The 17,054-nt window shown below is 35.4% G+C and overlaps 1 protein-coding gene across 17 annotated transcripts in view; it reads right to left on the minus strand.

Moving 5' to 3' along the window:
• The window catches only part of SOX5 (SRY-box transcription factor 5), a 1,034,891-nt gene that overhangs the window by 740,364 nt on the left and 277,473 nt on the right, over positions 1–17,054 (minus strand). For 11 of the 17 annotated variants that reach the window (XM_050746696.1, XM_050746702.1, XM_050746700.1 and 8 more), the window contains one exon: positions 9,429–9,525. The exons of 1 other annotated variant lie outside the window; for it this stretch is intronic. The gene's annotated coding sequence lies outside the window, so the exon portion shown is untranslated. Of the gene's footprint in view, positions 1–9,428; positions 9,526–10,318; positions 10,385–17,054 lie in introns of all 17 variants that reach the window. 5 more of the 17 variants (XM_050746694.1, XM_050746693.1, XM_050746689.1 and 2 more) reach the window with 2 other exon arrangements.

The raw sequence follows: 17,054 nt of genomic DNA on the forward strand, positions 1-17,054 counted from the left end.
TGAGGGCTGCGTCAAGTGGATCACTATTGGCTACTCAAGTAGCGATATCTAGTTCCAAGATCAGGAAAATGGAGCATTTCTACTGAGATGGCATTATGTTACTTAAATTGATGTACCTTTTGAAATTAACTCTGTAATTCAAAAGTGTGCTAGTAAAACTCTCCCAGTGAATTATATGTACATACACTTGAAACACCCAGAAAATACATCTAATAATTTTATGCTAACTTATTCAGATAAAATATTTGTATGTAGAGCACGAAGACAATCAAGTATAATCAGGCATTTAAACAAATAATGTTGTGTTAAGAAAAAAATTATAAGGGTATGGTAGCATTAGATTTAAGTATTCCTTTAGCCTGCTTTGCATGGTGTTTTACCGAAAATGTTTCATTATCTTGGTAAGACTAAGCTGAAAGTATATTAGCAAAAGGAGTCTTACTCAAGAGATTTAGGTGTACAGTAAGAGACAATTTACAATGATTTATAAAGGTTCTGAAAGACAATGAGAAATAGAAATAGACAACAACAGAAATGTTATACCTTTCAGAAGATATATGATCACACAATGAATTATTAAGAAACAAAGGATGTACATCCAAAGACTACTTTCAGGAATCAATTCTACCATATGTTACAAGAGAAATGGGGATGAAATTGTAAAGCAGGAACAATTAGGGGCACAGGTATGTAGCCTCAGGAGCCTTTATTTGTGCAACCTAAAATATGTGCCTTCTTTACTAAAGTAACAACCAGGATTTTTATTTCAGAGGGTCATCAGATTTGGCCAAGGTCTTTCATTCTTGTTAATTATTATGTGTTCAGAGTAATGCACATTTTTATCTACAGGTGGCAGACCTTTTAAAAATCAATTTCAGTCATATTCAGTATTTTGTTTTGGTGTGTGCATATTTTTTAACTGCCATCCCCATTAAAATGTAAGAGTGTGCTGTTCAGAGTTCTCATTAATGTTGCACAATTTAGATGATAGATTTGTCAACAAAGTGGCTCATTCTCAAAGGCCAGTGAACCCTGTCGGGATAAATGCCTTAAAAATTGTATATTGCAGGGTAATCTTTAATTATATAGAACTCACTTGACAATTTACAGTATATTGGGATTATTTTCCTTTTTCAAGCAATAAAGTGTTTTACTTTGTAGATTAGGGTGACTGAGGAAAAAAAGTGATTGGATTTGATAAATAGTTAAAGCAAAGAGCTTGCTTATTTGCAAGTAAAAGAGAAAGGTGACCAAAAGGCGTGTACAAATGACAACCACTTAGGATCACAAATTATTAAGTGGCTAAATGGTTAAAGCAAATAACTATAAATGCAGTGACATTTTAAAAGAATGTTAACATAGAAAGAGATAAGCAAAACAAAAATATACTGACACCAATGGTATAACTAATCATTATCCTCAATTTAACTTCATAAACTCTTGGATTTATAATACCTATGTGAAGTTTCTTATTTTGTTGTGTTGGTTTTGGTCAATTCAGGATATAATCTGGTGATCAACTAAGCATTTTTGTGACTATTATTGATTTATTGGAAAGGATTTTTAACACAGAGAAGTACTCAAAATATATGTAAACATCTGTAACTTTAGAGTTCTCAAAACATTTTTATTCCATTCAGTCTAATACCCTTCTATGCCTACTATCGTCTATTACATTTCTTTATTTTTTTTATTATTATTATTATTATTTTTGAGACAAGGTCTTGCTTTGTGACCCAGCTGGCATGAACACGACTCACTGCAGCCCTGAACTCCTGGGCTAAAGGTATTCTACTGACTCAGCCTCCAGAGTAGCTGGGAATACAGGCATCTACCACCACGCAATTTTTTTTTTTTTTTTTTTTTTTAAAGAGACAAGGTCTTCCTATGTCACCCAGGCTGATCTCGAACTCCTGAGCTCAAGGCATCTTCCCGCCTCGCTCTCCCAAAATGCTGGAATTACTGGCATGAGCCGCCATGCCCAGCCTGGTATTCTTTTCCAGAATACTGGACAGAATAAATGCTCATTTTACTATGCTATTTTTCTTCATTTCTAATGTTGGGAACTCTTTTTCTTTTTCTGAGATGGAGTCTCGCTTTGTCATCCAGGCTGGAGTGCAGTGGCGAGATCTCGGCTCACTGCAACTTCCACCTCCCGGGTTCAAGCAATTCTTTGCCTCAGCCTCCCAAGTGGCTGGGATTACAGGCACCCACCACCATGCCTGGCTAATTTTTGTATATTTTTAGTAGAGACGGGGTTTCACCATCTTGGCCAGGCTGGTGTTGAACTCCTGATCTCGTGATCCACCTGCATCAGCCTCCCAAAGTGCTGGGATTACAGGTGTAAGCCACCATGCCCAGCCTAATGTGGGGAACTCTTTATAAGATCTTCAATTATTTTACTTAATTTTGAAAGATGTCTCCATTTAATTTACACTATTTGCCAGGATATTTCTCCCACTTAAAGCATAAAACACCACTTAAAAAATTAATAAAATCTATCAATTATTTGCTCTATTATTTTAACATTTATCTATCATGAGATATATATAGAAAATATGTTCAGTTTAACACATAGTAATAAAGCACATGCCCATGGAAGCACCACACAGGACATTACTGGCACTCTCTCTTGAGTTAGAAGTGTTCCTGGACACAAATTCTCCACCCTGACCTCAACCTCTTTCCTCATTCCTAGATATCAGCACTCTACACTGGTATTTCTTGCTTTTCTTTAGTCTTCCTATCTACAGTGCATTCCTAAATGATATAATTTAGTTTGCTGGAATCATCCTGTGTGTTTTCTGATGTGTCTTGATTTTTCCAGCTAATATTCATTACAGCACTAAGATTCTTCCATTTTCAATACTTCACATGTCATTGTACGATTGTTCTATAATTTTCCAACTTGCTGATTACAGCTGAATTATTTCCAGATTTTTGGCAAATACAAATATTTCTCCTGTAACCCATCTTGTAGACGTCTTCTGACACATATATGCGCATATTTCTCTAGGATATTTATCTCTAGGAATAATAGAGTTGCTATTGCTTAAGCAAGGGCTACAAACTTCAACTTTACTAGGTACTGTATCTAAGAGTAGCTGTTCCAACTTACATCCCAACAAGCCCTAGATGAGTGTTGCTGTTGCTCTCCAACCTTGTCAATGCTTTGAACTGCTAGACATTTTACTTTTGTCTATTCTGAGGCATGGGTAGTGGAATCTCATTATGAGTTTATGTTGTATCTCCTGGCTACTACTGAGATTAAGGATTTTTTCATGTCTTAGACATTATTTCATATATTGAACATTATCAAATTATTGTCCATTTGGATTTCTTCTTTTGCCTTTTTCTACTGGATTGTGTGAACTTTATCAATGATTTGTAGTTTTTTAAAAATCAATTCTGGATACCAACCTCGTCAATGATGTTTTGGAAATTTATTCTATTACTCTAGGTCCCGTTTTTCACTCTTTTTATGGTGTTTTCTGATAAACAACAAGGAGAAAATGTGTTGTGTGCTTTTGTGGCTTAAAGAACCCTTCTCTACTCCTAAGTCATATTCCCAGGTTATAATCTTAGAGTCTCTCAATATTGTTCTGTCCCTCACACTTAGGTTTGGGCCAACTAAAGTTGATTTTTCTGTGTGATGTGAAGTAGAGATCCAATCTTATTTTTTACATAGAAAATCAATTTTCTCAGTATCCACATATTGAAAATTTATTTCTCTACTACTTTAAAGGACTGCCTTTATTAGAAATAAAGTATCCATATTTGCAAGAGTCTGAGTTCTCTATTGTCTCTCATTTGCCTACTTGTCTATCCATGCAGGAATGTCACACTTTCTGAATTAACAGAGCTTAATAATATCTGTAGGGCAAGTCTTCCTACACATTGCTCCTTTATAAAGAGTATCTTGACTATCTTTTGTCTTTGGCATTTTAGAATCAACTTGTGACATTTCTCCCTCTTTCTTTCCCTCTCTCACACACACACAGTACAGATAACAAGAAACAAAGACAAAAACAGCATATTTATTGTGATGGCATGGTACTTATAAATCAATAAGGGAGAAAGTGACATCTTTACAATACTGGATCTTTTCAGTGCCTGAATATGGTATATCTCATCATTCATATCAGCCTTAGAAAATATTACTTAATAATGTTTCACAATTTTCCCCATAGAAATATTGCGCATCTCTTATTACCAGAAACTAGAAAAAAACGATGCTGATACATAGAAACACTGTACCTTATATTATATTATATGTATCAGTCTTGCAAAATTGTCTTATTAACTCATATCATGTGCCAATAACAATGGTTGTTTCTTTTTCAATCCTAGTAACTTTATTTCCTTATCTTTCTTTACTGCATTGACTAGCATTTCTAGAAAAATACTAAATAGCAGGGGTGATAGCAAATATCCTTGTCTTGTTCTTGAAGACAGAAGGAAAGCCTTTAACATTTTACTGTTACAATTTATCTTTGCTGTATGTATTTTATATCACATTAAGGAAGTTCCTCCCTGCTTTTAGTTTTCCAAAAAATTTTAAATACAAGAAATAGATGTTGAATTTCATTAAATGCTTGCCCTGCATTTATTGAAATGATCATATGATACTTTGTTTTAATCTGTATTAAATTGTTCATTTTTTTACGTATTATCAAACCTTGTATTTCTGGACTAAATCAACTTGGCCATAATTTTTTATTAAATGATTAAATGATTATTTTTATATATTGCCAAATTTGAATTGCTAATATTCTGTTGAGGATATTTCCACTTATAATCACAAGAGGAATTGGCCTGTAAGTCCTTTTTCATACTATTCTCATCAGCTTTGGTATGAAAATTATATGATAATTATTAAATGAATTCAGATTGTAACCTCTTCTATCTTTTGAAAATAAAAAATTATGTAAGATTAGACTTCGGCTGGGTGCAGCGGCTCACGTCTGTAATCCCAGACTTTGGGAGGCCAAGGCAGGTGAATCACTTGAGGTCAGAAATTTGAGATCAGCCTGGCCAACATAGTAAAACCCCATCTCTACTAAAAGTATACAAGAAATTAGCCAAGGATGGTGACATGAGCCTATAATACCAGCTACTTGGGAGGCTGAGGCACAAGAATCACGTGAACCTGCGAGGCAGAGGTTGCAGTGAGTCAAGATCAGGCCACTGTACTCTAGCCTGGGCCACCCAGTGAGACTCGGTCTCAAAAAAAAAAAAAAAAAAAAAAAAAAAAAGGTTAAACTTATTTCTTCCTTGAATTTGCCTGCAAAATCATCTTGGTCAAGATTTTTGCTTTTGTTTTATAGGATGATTTTTGATTACTGAATTAAATTTCCTTTACAGTTATAGAACTATTCAAGTTCTCTATTTCTTTTCAGCAAATTTTGGCATTATACATATCTGTTGTAGTGTCTCCTTTTTCAATACTGATATTGGTAATCTGCCCATTTTTCTTGCATTGTAGCTCAGTCTCATCAGAGGTTTGAAACGTTTATTCACCTTTTCCAACAATCAGTTTTTTGGCTTTCTTAGTCCTCTTTGTTACATGACTGTTTTCCACCTTGTTAATTTTGTTCTTACTTTAATTAATTCCTTCCTTCTACTACACTGAGTTTATTTTGTTGTTTTATAACTTCTTGAGAGGAATTATTGGCCTATTAATTTTTGCCCTTTGTTTTTATAATATATTCCTTTAGGTTATAAATTTCCCAGTAAACACTTCTTATATGCATTCTACAATTGTTATATGTAGGATATCTATTATTGTTTAGTCTAAAAACTTTCTAATTTCCATTGTGATTTCTTTTTTTTTTTTTTTTTTTTTTTTTTTGACGGAGTCTTGCTCTGTCGCCCAGGCTGGAGTGCAGTGGCGCGATCTCGGCTCACTGCAAGCTCCGCCTCCCGGGTTCACGCCATTCTCCTGCCTCAGCCTCCCCAGCAGCTGGGACTACAGGCGCCCGCCACCACGCCCGGCTAATTTTCTTGTATTTGTAGTAGAGACGGGGTTTCACCGTGTTAGCCAGGATGGTCTCGATCTCCTAACCTCGTGATTCACCCGCCTCGGCCTCCCAAAGTGCTGGGATTACAGGCTTGAGCTACCGCGCCCGGCCCGTGATTTCTTTTTAATTGTGAAACTATATTCCTAGCTCTATTTTTGTTTGCAGCTTAATTTCATTGTGGTACAATTTTAATTCTTGGAAAATGGTTGGGGCGTAATTTAACGAGCTATTCAGTGACTTAGAATATGGTCAATGTTTATCATTGTCTCTTATGTGCTTGAAAATAATGTAAATTTTACAGTTGTATGCAATGTTCCACACATATCTATAAGGTCATGTTTCTTAATCTTGCCATTCAACTAAATCCTCACCAATTTTTCTATTTTATTGTATCAATTACTAAGACAAGTGAATTAATATCACTGCTATTATACAGTTGTTTATTTCTCTTGTTGTTCTATCAATTATTCCTTAATACACTTCAAGATGATGTTATTAGGGGCATTGAGATTTAAAATTATTCTGTCTTCCTACTGAATTGAAACTTGAATCATTTATAAAGTGACTCTCTCTAGTAATGGTTTGGGCTTTAAAGTCTATTTTGCTTAATGAACTTTAAACACTAGTCACACCAGTGTCCATGTAGTAACTATTTGCATGGTATGTTTTCCATTATTATTTATCTTTGACACATGAGAAGTCTGAGCAATAGCAGTTAAGGAACAAACCAACAGTAAACAGGTATAAGTGGTATAATTAGGAGACAGACCCAAACAATCTGTCTCCAAGGTCTATGCTCCTAAACATCATGCTTCTCTTACAAGTTCAAAGAGTTAAGTCAGTTTACGTTTTGAAAGGGGGAAAAAAAGGCTCTCACTGTCATTTCCACAAATATTTTCTCACATTGCTATCAAATTGTGATTTTTCACTCATCTTAGAGTTACATTCTCACTCTTCTAATATTCTAAGGTAACATAATACTTTAAAAAAAATCTTAATCCAGAACTGCAGTATTCAACCTCTTCCACTTACACACAAGTTTTGCTTTGTGCCTTTGAAATAGGCATGCATACCAGAAGCCTTCATGTGTTTACCCAGTGCCACTGAACTGCAGCACGGTACCTTGAACTGCCCTAAACTAAAAGAGGCAGTCAGGCTGCAATATGATCAAGATGTCTAAGTGGTTGTATGGATCTACTGAGCAGGAATCCTCATTTCAACCCGACTTTGGGAAAAAAATAACCAAAAGGATGAGTGCTGGGCTGTTTCAACTCTCCTTGAACAGAGATATATATATATACAGTATCGTAACAAACAGAGGCACTTAGCAACTTATGTATACCTTCTGAAAATCCATACCTTTTATATTTCTCAAATTTTAATATTAAATTATACTTACTATTTAAAAACCCTGTAAACTATGAAGAAAATTAAAACTTCTCATGAGTCCATATCCAGAGTTAATTATATTTGATGTGTTTATTATTTTTTCTATTAATTTTTCTGTGTTTCTAATATATAGGCACATGTGGAGATATATACATGCATACATGTGTGTAAGTATGTACCCACAAACTTGGAAACACATTATATCTTTAGTGTAGACTCCGATTTTTTAATTTAACATTGCATTATGCATAATTTTATATCCTTTAAAATTCTTTAGAAAAGAATTTTAAATATCAAATATCAAATTTTAAATATCAAATGAAATACTCATTTCATTCTGGTTGCAGAATATCCCATCACATAAACGTGTTCAAATTTATCTAGCCACTGCTCTACTGCTGAACAGTTAAATCTATCTCAAATTCTTCCACTTACAAATATATGAAAATTGACTTAAAAGAAATATAAAATTTTATCTTGTTTAAATGGTTATGTTGGATCTGGATCACTTGCAACCAAATATCTTCCAAACTAATAGCATGGGAATGTTGCATAGAATGCTTTGAAAGCATTTAAGGCTGTTAACAGAAGTGGTCAAATTCCTTCCTGGAAAGTTGAACAAATATAAGGTTTTCCCAGAATTATTGAAAATGTCCGTCTCTTTACACTCTTGTTATAATATTCCAAATTACTTTCCCGTAGTTAGATAAGTGATGCATAACTTTGCATTCCTTTTATTAGTTTTTATATTACAGTTATATTCCTTATTAACTACTTGTTCTTATATCTCATTATATTTTAAATTAAGATATTAGTGTCTTTCTTATAACTGCTCTTTACATTTGATGTTTGCCATACTTATTAGAAGTAGCAGTCTCAGTTTGTCACTTGCCTTTTAATTTTATTTATATTGGTATTTTTGCCTGTAAACCTATAGAATTTTTGTTTGGAATAATTTTGTTGTGATTTATTCCACTTTTGTTAGCATAAAAATCCATTATTCGCTATGTTTTCTTCTATATTATATTGTTTCATTTGTCTGTGAATATATGAAGCCTGAGTTATAAGTATTTTAATAATATTATTGGGATTTTAACAATTTTGTTTGTAAAAGAGGTAACCACTACCATTAATTCTAAGGGTTTTCACACATATACTTGCATCTTGAAACGGTGGGAACATAAGTCATAATACTGTAAGAGCAGATTTCTGAACAAATGAGCTTTAAGTCATTATGCAAGACAAACACTATTTCATTATTCTTTTTAGGTATCAACAAAAGGAGATTTCCCTTTCCATCTTACTGGTGACAAACTTCTCCCGAACAACAGAATTCCTTCCCTTCATCCTTTTACTGCAGTTGCCCGCATGATGACTAGTCAATCAATAAATTAGAAAACGATTTTCGGCTCTAGATCTGTGGTCAAACTTTCAGTGCCTGTTCCCAAGAGTATAACACTATTGAAAAGACAAACAGGGATTTCATGCACACACAGATAGATGCCCATGGAATGTTTCTGCCAGTAAATTAGAAAATATTTGTCTGGCTTCAGCAATACTACATTTTTGTATGTATTAACGGAATCATACCCCGGAATACTTAATAGCCTATAGAAATTTTCTAAAATATGTGACCTATCCATTGTAATCCCAAATATTTATTTTGAAGCAACAACAGAAAAGTAGCAACAAATGTTCCAAAAAACATTTTTCAGTGGAGAAAAAAGCTTTCACAACTTCAGAAAAAGTGTATCTCATTAAGAAAATGAAAAGAAAAGAAATGTTGCTATCATCTGCCAGTTTAGAGACATTACCATCATAATGAGTCTCAAAATTATAATTAAAAAGCCAGTTGTCATCTGAATATAAAAGACTATGTACTCTACTTTTTTATGTATATGTTTTATATATTTTTACTTATAAATTAAAAATAAGAGAAACCATATAAACTTCCATTTTTGTGAAATAGCATAGTTATCAATTTTTCAAAAGTGTATATTATGTGTTTTATGAATATACCTTTTTCCTACCCACTGCAGTGCCAGAATTCTCTGTTCGGCTTTCAGAATCTTGTCAACAGATTCAAACAGGAATCATGTCATCAGCAAGAGGAAAGCTGGAAAAATAAAAGTAGACCATTAACAGTGCATTGTTTTATTTAGTAAATATCAACATATGACTCTTGAAAGTAGAAGATGTGTAAGGTTTTCAAAAGAAATTTATATTTATATATGTAAATTGATACATAAACCATTAAATATATATGTAAATGTAAATTTACATTTATAAATGTAATAAAATTATGGTTTATGGAAGAAGGGGCATTATCTTGGCATTATAAAGCCACCACAATTAATCTAAAAACTCAGAAGTTGTTGTGGTTCAATTTTAATGTAAATATCCTGCAAATGCTTTAGGACAGGCTACACTAAGGTAGATTCTTGTTGCTTGAAATGATTCATGAGGCATCGTCAGGTGTCCTCTTAGGTCTCTTCTTTGAGCCCATTCAAACATATAATAGCAATGGTCAACACAGTTATTTGTTAAATGTTCAGCTGTTTTTCATTTCATTCCATCCCTGCTATGTATTTCTCTGATTGCCCTGCTCAGCTCAACTTCAGAAAGTGCTCTTGCCACTGTCATGAGTGAATAAAATTCTGGCTTTGTTACCAATTTTCCTAAGCTAGACAAAAATTGGCCCTGACAATCTGTTGAGATTCCCAAGAATCAGACTTATGAAAGCAAGGAACCTGTACAAGGGAGGAGCCACAGCGTTGGTTCTGGCTCAGTCGCTCTACTATCAGTCCAATTCAAGGGAAATTGAGTAATGTCTTGGCGTTCATTTTTATATCATCACTGATTATTCAGTTGTGATCACAAGGTTTACTGTATTTGAATAGTTTTATTACCATACTATACCTTCCTGGAGCATGCCTGGTATCGAAGCATTTTACTCCATTCCAAAATCAGAACTTCTGTTAAGAAGCACAGAAATTCAAATGCCACAATGTTGACAAAGAGAAGAATCCACATTACTTCATTAGTTTACTCATTACTTCATTGAAGAATATTCGACAATGAGAAAAAAATTATCATTAAAAACTCTGAACATCAGGCTGGGTATGATGACTCACGCCTGTAATCCCAGCACTCTGGGAGGCTGGAGCAAAAGTAGTACTTGAACCCAGGAGTTCAAGACTAGCATGGGCAACACCGAGACTCTAGCTCTACAAAAAATTTAAAAATTAGCTAAGCATGGTGGCGTGCATCTGTAGTCCCAGCTACTTGAGAGACTGAGGTGAGACGAGCGAGAGGATCGCTTGAGCCCAGGAGGTTGAGACTGCAGTAAGCTGTGGTTGCATCACCAGCACTTCAGCCTGGGCACCAAAATGAGACCCCATCTCAAAAAAGCAAACAAACAAAAGCCAACCAAAACAATAACAAAAGAACTTTCAACATGGGAAAGTATGCTGCTGAAGTAAAATAAAGACTGTCTATATAGAGTCAGTGGAGTTTTAAAAATGTATTTCCATAAAAAATTTTACTTAGAAAAAATACCACAAACTCCACTTTTTTTTTTCAGTTAATTGAATTGTCTCATCTGCCCAAATGTAAAGAGACTACCACAATTGTGTTTACTAAGTGAAACAGTGAAATTTTATCATATCATATATTTGGTTGACACAGAAATTCACAGGTGGTAATTTTACCCACAAGAGGGAGCTTGTATTTTTATATGTTTATTATAGAACATGAAGAACTTGAATTAAAATATGAAGTTCTAAAAATGTCTGTTGATACCATCATCTTTATGTCAGGTCAAGTTTTGAGGTAACCAGATTGCAGTTGGCATATTTTTCTTCAATGACAACATATCACTATGGCAAAAGATTGGAAATATAATTGGAATTTTAAAAACATTTCCTACCTAAATTATAATTAGGATTTTTTTAGATACAAGAATGAAGATGTAGCTGGCAAAGCAGCCTGAGAGATAATTCTTTTTAGGTGGTAGTAACATTAGGTGTATGAAATTGACTAGAATTATTATAAGTACTCTGCACCCAAATTTAATTACATAGCAGTGAAATGATAGTTCAGTCTTTCTTTTATCAGAAAAGAGGTTGTATAAACTAATAATTTTCTATGTATTTATAGAACAGGAAACAACCTACTTTAAAAATTACTAAGATCGCCAATATTGCTAATATCACTTAAAACTCGCTTAAGAAACATTGTAACTGGCATGATACCACAAGGAACTTTCCTTTCTTAGAGTTGAGAGAAAAAAAAAATTGTTAAAAAAAAAAGCTAAGCTCAATTCCTTCATATCCTGTAAGGTCCCTAAATAATATCTTAAGTTGTTAAGACTCTCAAAATAAATAAATACACTCTGAACTTTGTAAAAATAAAACAAATTCATCAACTTAAAAACTCCCATCTAAAAAAATAATTTTGACAACTTTTATTAACCCTGAGTGATCTGTTCTATCACATTCAGAGACACAGAAATAACTGAGCTGAAATTTGTTTTCTGACCCTCTGTAAACTGCAGGGGAGACAGATGATAAGCGTTCTGTCCCTTTCTCCCAGGGTTCTTGTCTCAACTTCTAGAAGATACTATATTACACAGGCAGGGAGTTGAGAAAGAAGGGGTTAATCACTGCTGCTCTTCCTTCTGGAATTTCCAACCTACCCATTAAATCATTGTTTTTTTCCTCCCACTAGGGACTGTGAATCTAATGGACCTAAAATCAATACCTTACAAATGACATAAAAAATATATTCATTTTATGGACTAATGTACCCTAGTGTCTGAATCCTATTTACACCCTCTACTTTAAAAAGGAACGACAGACCCATTTCTGCCAGTAAAAGCTTACTCAGTCACTTCAGTGACATGCTGCAGAATGCACTGTCATACTAAAGGGCAGCACGAGGGAAAGATTGGTGGCTGCAAAACCACTACTGTGTAAACTTTCAAAACGGTACCGTGAAATTGTGTTAAGAAACACAGTCAGGGAGGAGCACGCAGGTAGCTTCAAAGATGTTAGCCATGTTCTGAGGTGCTTTTATGGGTCTCTGTTTTATCATCTTGTTTCATAACTTAACGTCTATTATGTAAAATTTTAAGTGGATCAAATATTACATAATACCATTTTCAAAACAAACGCAGCTTTCACTTGATAGTGAATTCTATCATGATTGAAAAAACTGGATAACAATTCCTAAGAGGCAGAAATGCTCACTAACATACCACAGCACTATTAGCCAAATAGACATAGTGTGCAAGGAAGCCACATTAAAGGGACAGAGACAAGCCCCAGAAAGACAAAAGGTATTTTATTTACCAGACACAGCAGGGACACAATCACCAAAGGTGACTACTGCTTGGTGTTTTACATATTGAGAAAGTATGCTTATGAGAGGGTTTTATATTTACAGAATATTCTCCAAACCAAAGGGCCCACATCAAAAGCCATTCTTATCACTTAGAAAGTATTAAGCTTAATTTTTCTAAAAAGCATAATACATTGGTAACTTTTTTTAAATTTCGAGAATATCTTCTTCCACATTTAGTATTTTTATGATATCAAATATAGGGCAACCCTGTACAAACGCAAAGATACCTTCATTTTCATTGCAAAGATTAAAATATGAGGGGGAGAGAGAGTGAGGAAAGAGAAAAGAAAAAAAAAAAAACCCAAAAAATTAAGGAAAGAACTTTTCTCCTAGAAAAATATCACCTGACTTACTTTTTGTTTCCATGGGTACAAACAGAAATAGAGAATAATGAATAAGGAAAAAAACTTTAAAACAGATAGTTTTTGAGAGAATTCTAGCAACAAGTCAGCATGAGATTTCCTGTTCAGTTTTACTGGCTTAAAATCTATACGGTTATAAAATTACCAAAAGGAAAAAAAAAAAAAAAAAAAACTGTTGTTCTTTATTCCATTTGCCAACCAGAGTCATTTATCCCCTATTAGATAAAGTATAATAGACTCTACGGAAAGGGTCATTGGCCTTCCATTTAATGATATTGCCAGCCCCAATCTGCATTTTCCCGGCAATGTCCCTCAACACAGAATAAATGGCTGATCTCTTCACAATAACAGCTGATTTCTATTTATTAAGCTAAAAAGGTCACCATTTTCTACGGCTGGGCCGCCCTGCACTATTGATAATTTTATGCATAAACAAATGGCAAATTTGTGCCACATAAATATGCATTAGCAATTACTTTTTCCTTGGGCAACGCTCACCGCATGCAAATGTGTACCTCGCAGGGCCTGGTAGCTTTTGTTTTAGCTCTTGAACAGTGAAACAAAAGAGCACAATAAACAATTTTAAAATTGCCAATCAATAAGCAATGCAAATGCAAAGGTAAATGGCAAGAAACTTGCTCAGAAACAACAAAAGTGAAGCAGGAGGGGGATGGGGAAGGATTTTCTTTTTTATATTATTTCATTTCTTTCTCTTTGATAATGAAAAGGCTAAAGTACTCTTGACACAGAACAGCTAGCTAGGCTGGTACTAAAGCAGATGCCAGATGGGGAAAGGAGAAAATATACACATGTTGAATAAACACACACATCCCAAAAAGAGAGTAAGAGGAAAACTGTGTTCCTCGATGGGATTGGGGCATCACCTACTCAAATTTCAGATTGTCAATTTCAGAGATTTGTAAGAATATTCAATTTCAGAGATTCAAAGAATTTTAAAACTAAGAGGAGCTACAGAGACTCATAACCAAATCTCAATTCCGTAGTATTTTGCTATGCTGTTGTTTCCTAATGTCACCTCCCTCAGAAAAAAAGGAATATACATGATCAATAAATGGGATATCTTTAGCAACACAAAGAAAAGGGGTAAATGAGGAATATATAAGGAATAAAAAGCAATCTACAAAATGTTTAAAATAAAAACCCTAATCTCAAAACAACGCGAGAATAATGTCAGGCACAAGAAGCAAGAAGCGTAAGAAAAACTAGAAAAAAAAAAAAGTGTTGCTCAATTTGAACAGGAAAACAATACATAACTCAAAAAAGTTGATTTTTTTTAAATCATAAATGAGCCTTAAGAGATTTTTTAGTGTTATTTACCAAGCACTATTCTAAGTGCTTGACACTTAGATCCATTACACTTCATCTTCACAAAAACCTCAAAGGATGGTACTATTAGCGCTGCTCCCATTTCCTAGAGCTGAGGCGCAGGGAGGTTAAGTTAATTAGGGCAGTGCTAGATCTGGGTCTTGACCCCATCTGAAGCCAGCACCTGCAAGCATCACTACTGCTAATACTTGCCATCCATTCTTTAAAAGCCATCCATGTTGACCCGGTTGAAAAATTTCTTCTGACCTGTGTAGACAGCTTTACCTTTGCATAAATAAATCACACTGCGTTTTAAGCATCTACATTCAGGGCTTATGTGAGTGTCTTTGGCCAAGTGATTAAAATACTTTAGCTTCTGTAAAATACGTAAATATTAACTTGTGTGTTAGTACAGATGTACCTTAGTACATTAGTGCAACACTTCGTGATCCCATCTTGATCTTAATGTAATTAAAGGTTTTACTATTCCACAAAGGATTAACAAGATTTACCCACAATGTTGTAAAAATAAATACACAAAGTATTCTTGGCTAAATGAAAATAGGCAAACCTGAAATCTAAAACCAGCAAGTGTTTCTGTCTTGCTCAGAGCCAAGAAAGTCTTCACAGGTATCTGTTAGAATCCTGATATTGATCCTAAAAGTCAGACTTCTTTAGAGAAGGTCACAAAACTTCTCCCAGCAATGTTTTCCACCTGGTAATATCAGTGTTGGAAGGCCAGGACTGTTGCTTGAACACAGGGTGCCTTTGTCTGAGTAAGAAAAAGACGGCCCCTTGAGGGAGGCCATTCAAAAAATATGCCACCTGCGCAACCATACCTGGTAGCCCTTGAAAAGACTTTAGTGTTTCCTTACTTGGAAAAGTGTTATTGCTAATATTAAACTCTCTCTTTTTAAGAACCAAGTACCTACTCTTTAATACGAAATCAGTATAAAGATGCATTCCCACACGACAGCAGTATCTTACATGTTAATTCAGGTAACTACGTAGCTAGGGTACTCCTGTTTCATTCTATTTTGTTTCAGTTTTCAATCTTTATGGCTGTGTAGATAAAAGCTTGGGTATGTTTTTTCTTATTATTAGCTAAATGCAACCAATATGTGCCAAAAGCCATTAATTTATAACAGGCAAAGTTTTAGTTATAATCATTCCTTGCCCAAATGCTCACTCTCTATGCAAGGTAAGTAATTCAAACTAAAACCATGAATATTCCAACTAAAGTAGAGTTTGTCTGAAATTTCTAAGTACTCATAGACCCTGCTATGTAGAAGTCATGTAAATGGAAGTGAACAGGAAGTATGTAAAAAGTGCGGCTGTGTTACATGGACACTGCAATGTCCAAAGGCTCACCATGGGTTTCACAGCCGGGGCTATGTCAAATAGTCACATTGTTTGTCCCCAATCCCACAAAATTAGATTTAAATAGAGGGTACCTTTGGGGGATTCAGAAAGTCCTAGAGAACAACAGGAAATTCTAGTGAAGATTTTGTGTGAACAGCAGGAGGGGAACCACTGCCTCATTTGCCCTGGGCGAGGGTCTTGCCAGTCACTCTGCCTTAGACGTGTTCTTTCTTTTTTTTTTTTTTTTTGAGACAGAGTCTTGCTCTGTCGCCCAGGCTGGGGTGCAGTGGCCGGATCTCAGCTCATTGCAAGCTCCGCCTCCCGGGTTTAGACCATTCTCCTGCCTCAGCCTCCCGAGTAGCTGGGACTACAGGCGCCCGCCACCTCGCCCGGCTAGTTTTTTTTTTGTATTTTTTAGTAGAGACGGGGTTTCACCGTGTTAGCCAGGCTGGTCTCGATCTCCTGACCTCGTGATCCGCCCGTCTCGGCCTCCCAAAGTGCTGGGATTACAGGCTTGAGCCACCGCGCCCGGCCTAGACGTGTTCTTTCTTTGCCCATCCCCTGCTCTGCTGATCCCTGGTGTAGGCTGATCACTGGAGGTCAAGTTTCTCAGGCTTCTCTAGCAGTCACCTTCCAGGTGAGTTCCACTACTGGGAGGAGAACTGATGGAGGTGTAAGGAGAATGCGGGAGGCACGTGTTGTTTGTGTGTGTGTGTGTGTGTGTGTCTTTAACTTTTTAAACATTTATTATAGACAATTACAAACATATTAAAAAAAACAAAGATACTGGTAAACGCTCATCAACCACATCCAAATTTCAACATCTATGAACCTTCTTCTATTTGAGTTTCTCCCTCATCTTTCCTGGCTTTGCCAGGGGTCTCAGGCAGCAGACTGTCCTTGGTCTACCTCCTGCCAGGCAGGCTCACATGGTTCCAGCTGCAGTCCAGTGACCTTGGTAACCCCACCTCCTCCCTTTGTCTCCAAAGTATAAAGGTGGTAGCAATTTTTTGCTGTTCCTGAAGCCTAGCTGCTCTTTTACAATTTTTACTGTCAATGTGTAACACTTTTCCAATATTATATACCACCTTTTGAAAATAATCAGACCGAGCACAGTGGCTCACGCCTGTAATCCCAGCAGTTTGGGAGGCTCAGTTGGGTGGATCACCTGAGGTCGGGAGTTCGAGACCAG

Source organism: Macaca thibetana, chromosome 11 (assembly GCF_024542745.1).
Source record: "Macaca thibetana thibetana isolate TM-01 chromosome 11, ASM2454274v1, whole genome shotgun sequence".
In the NCBI taxonomy this organism is placed as follows: Eukaryota; Metazoa; Chordata; class Mammalia; order Primates; family Cercopithecidae; genus Macaca; species Macaca thibetana.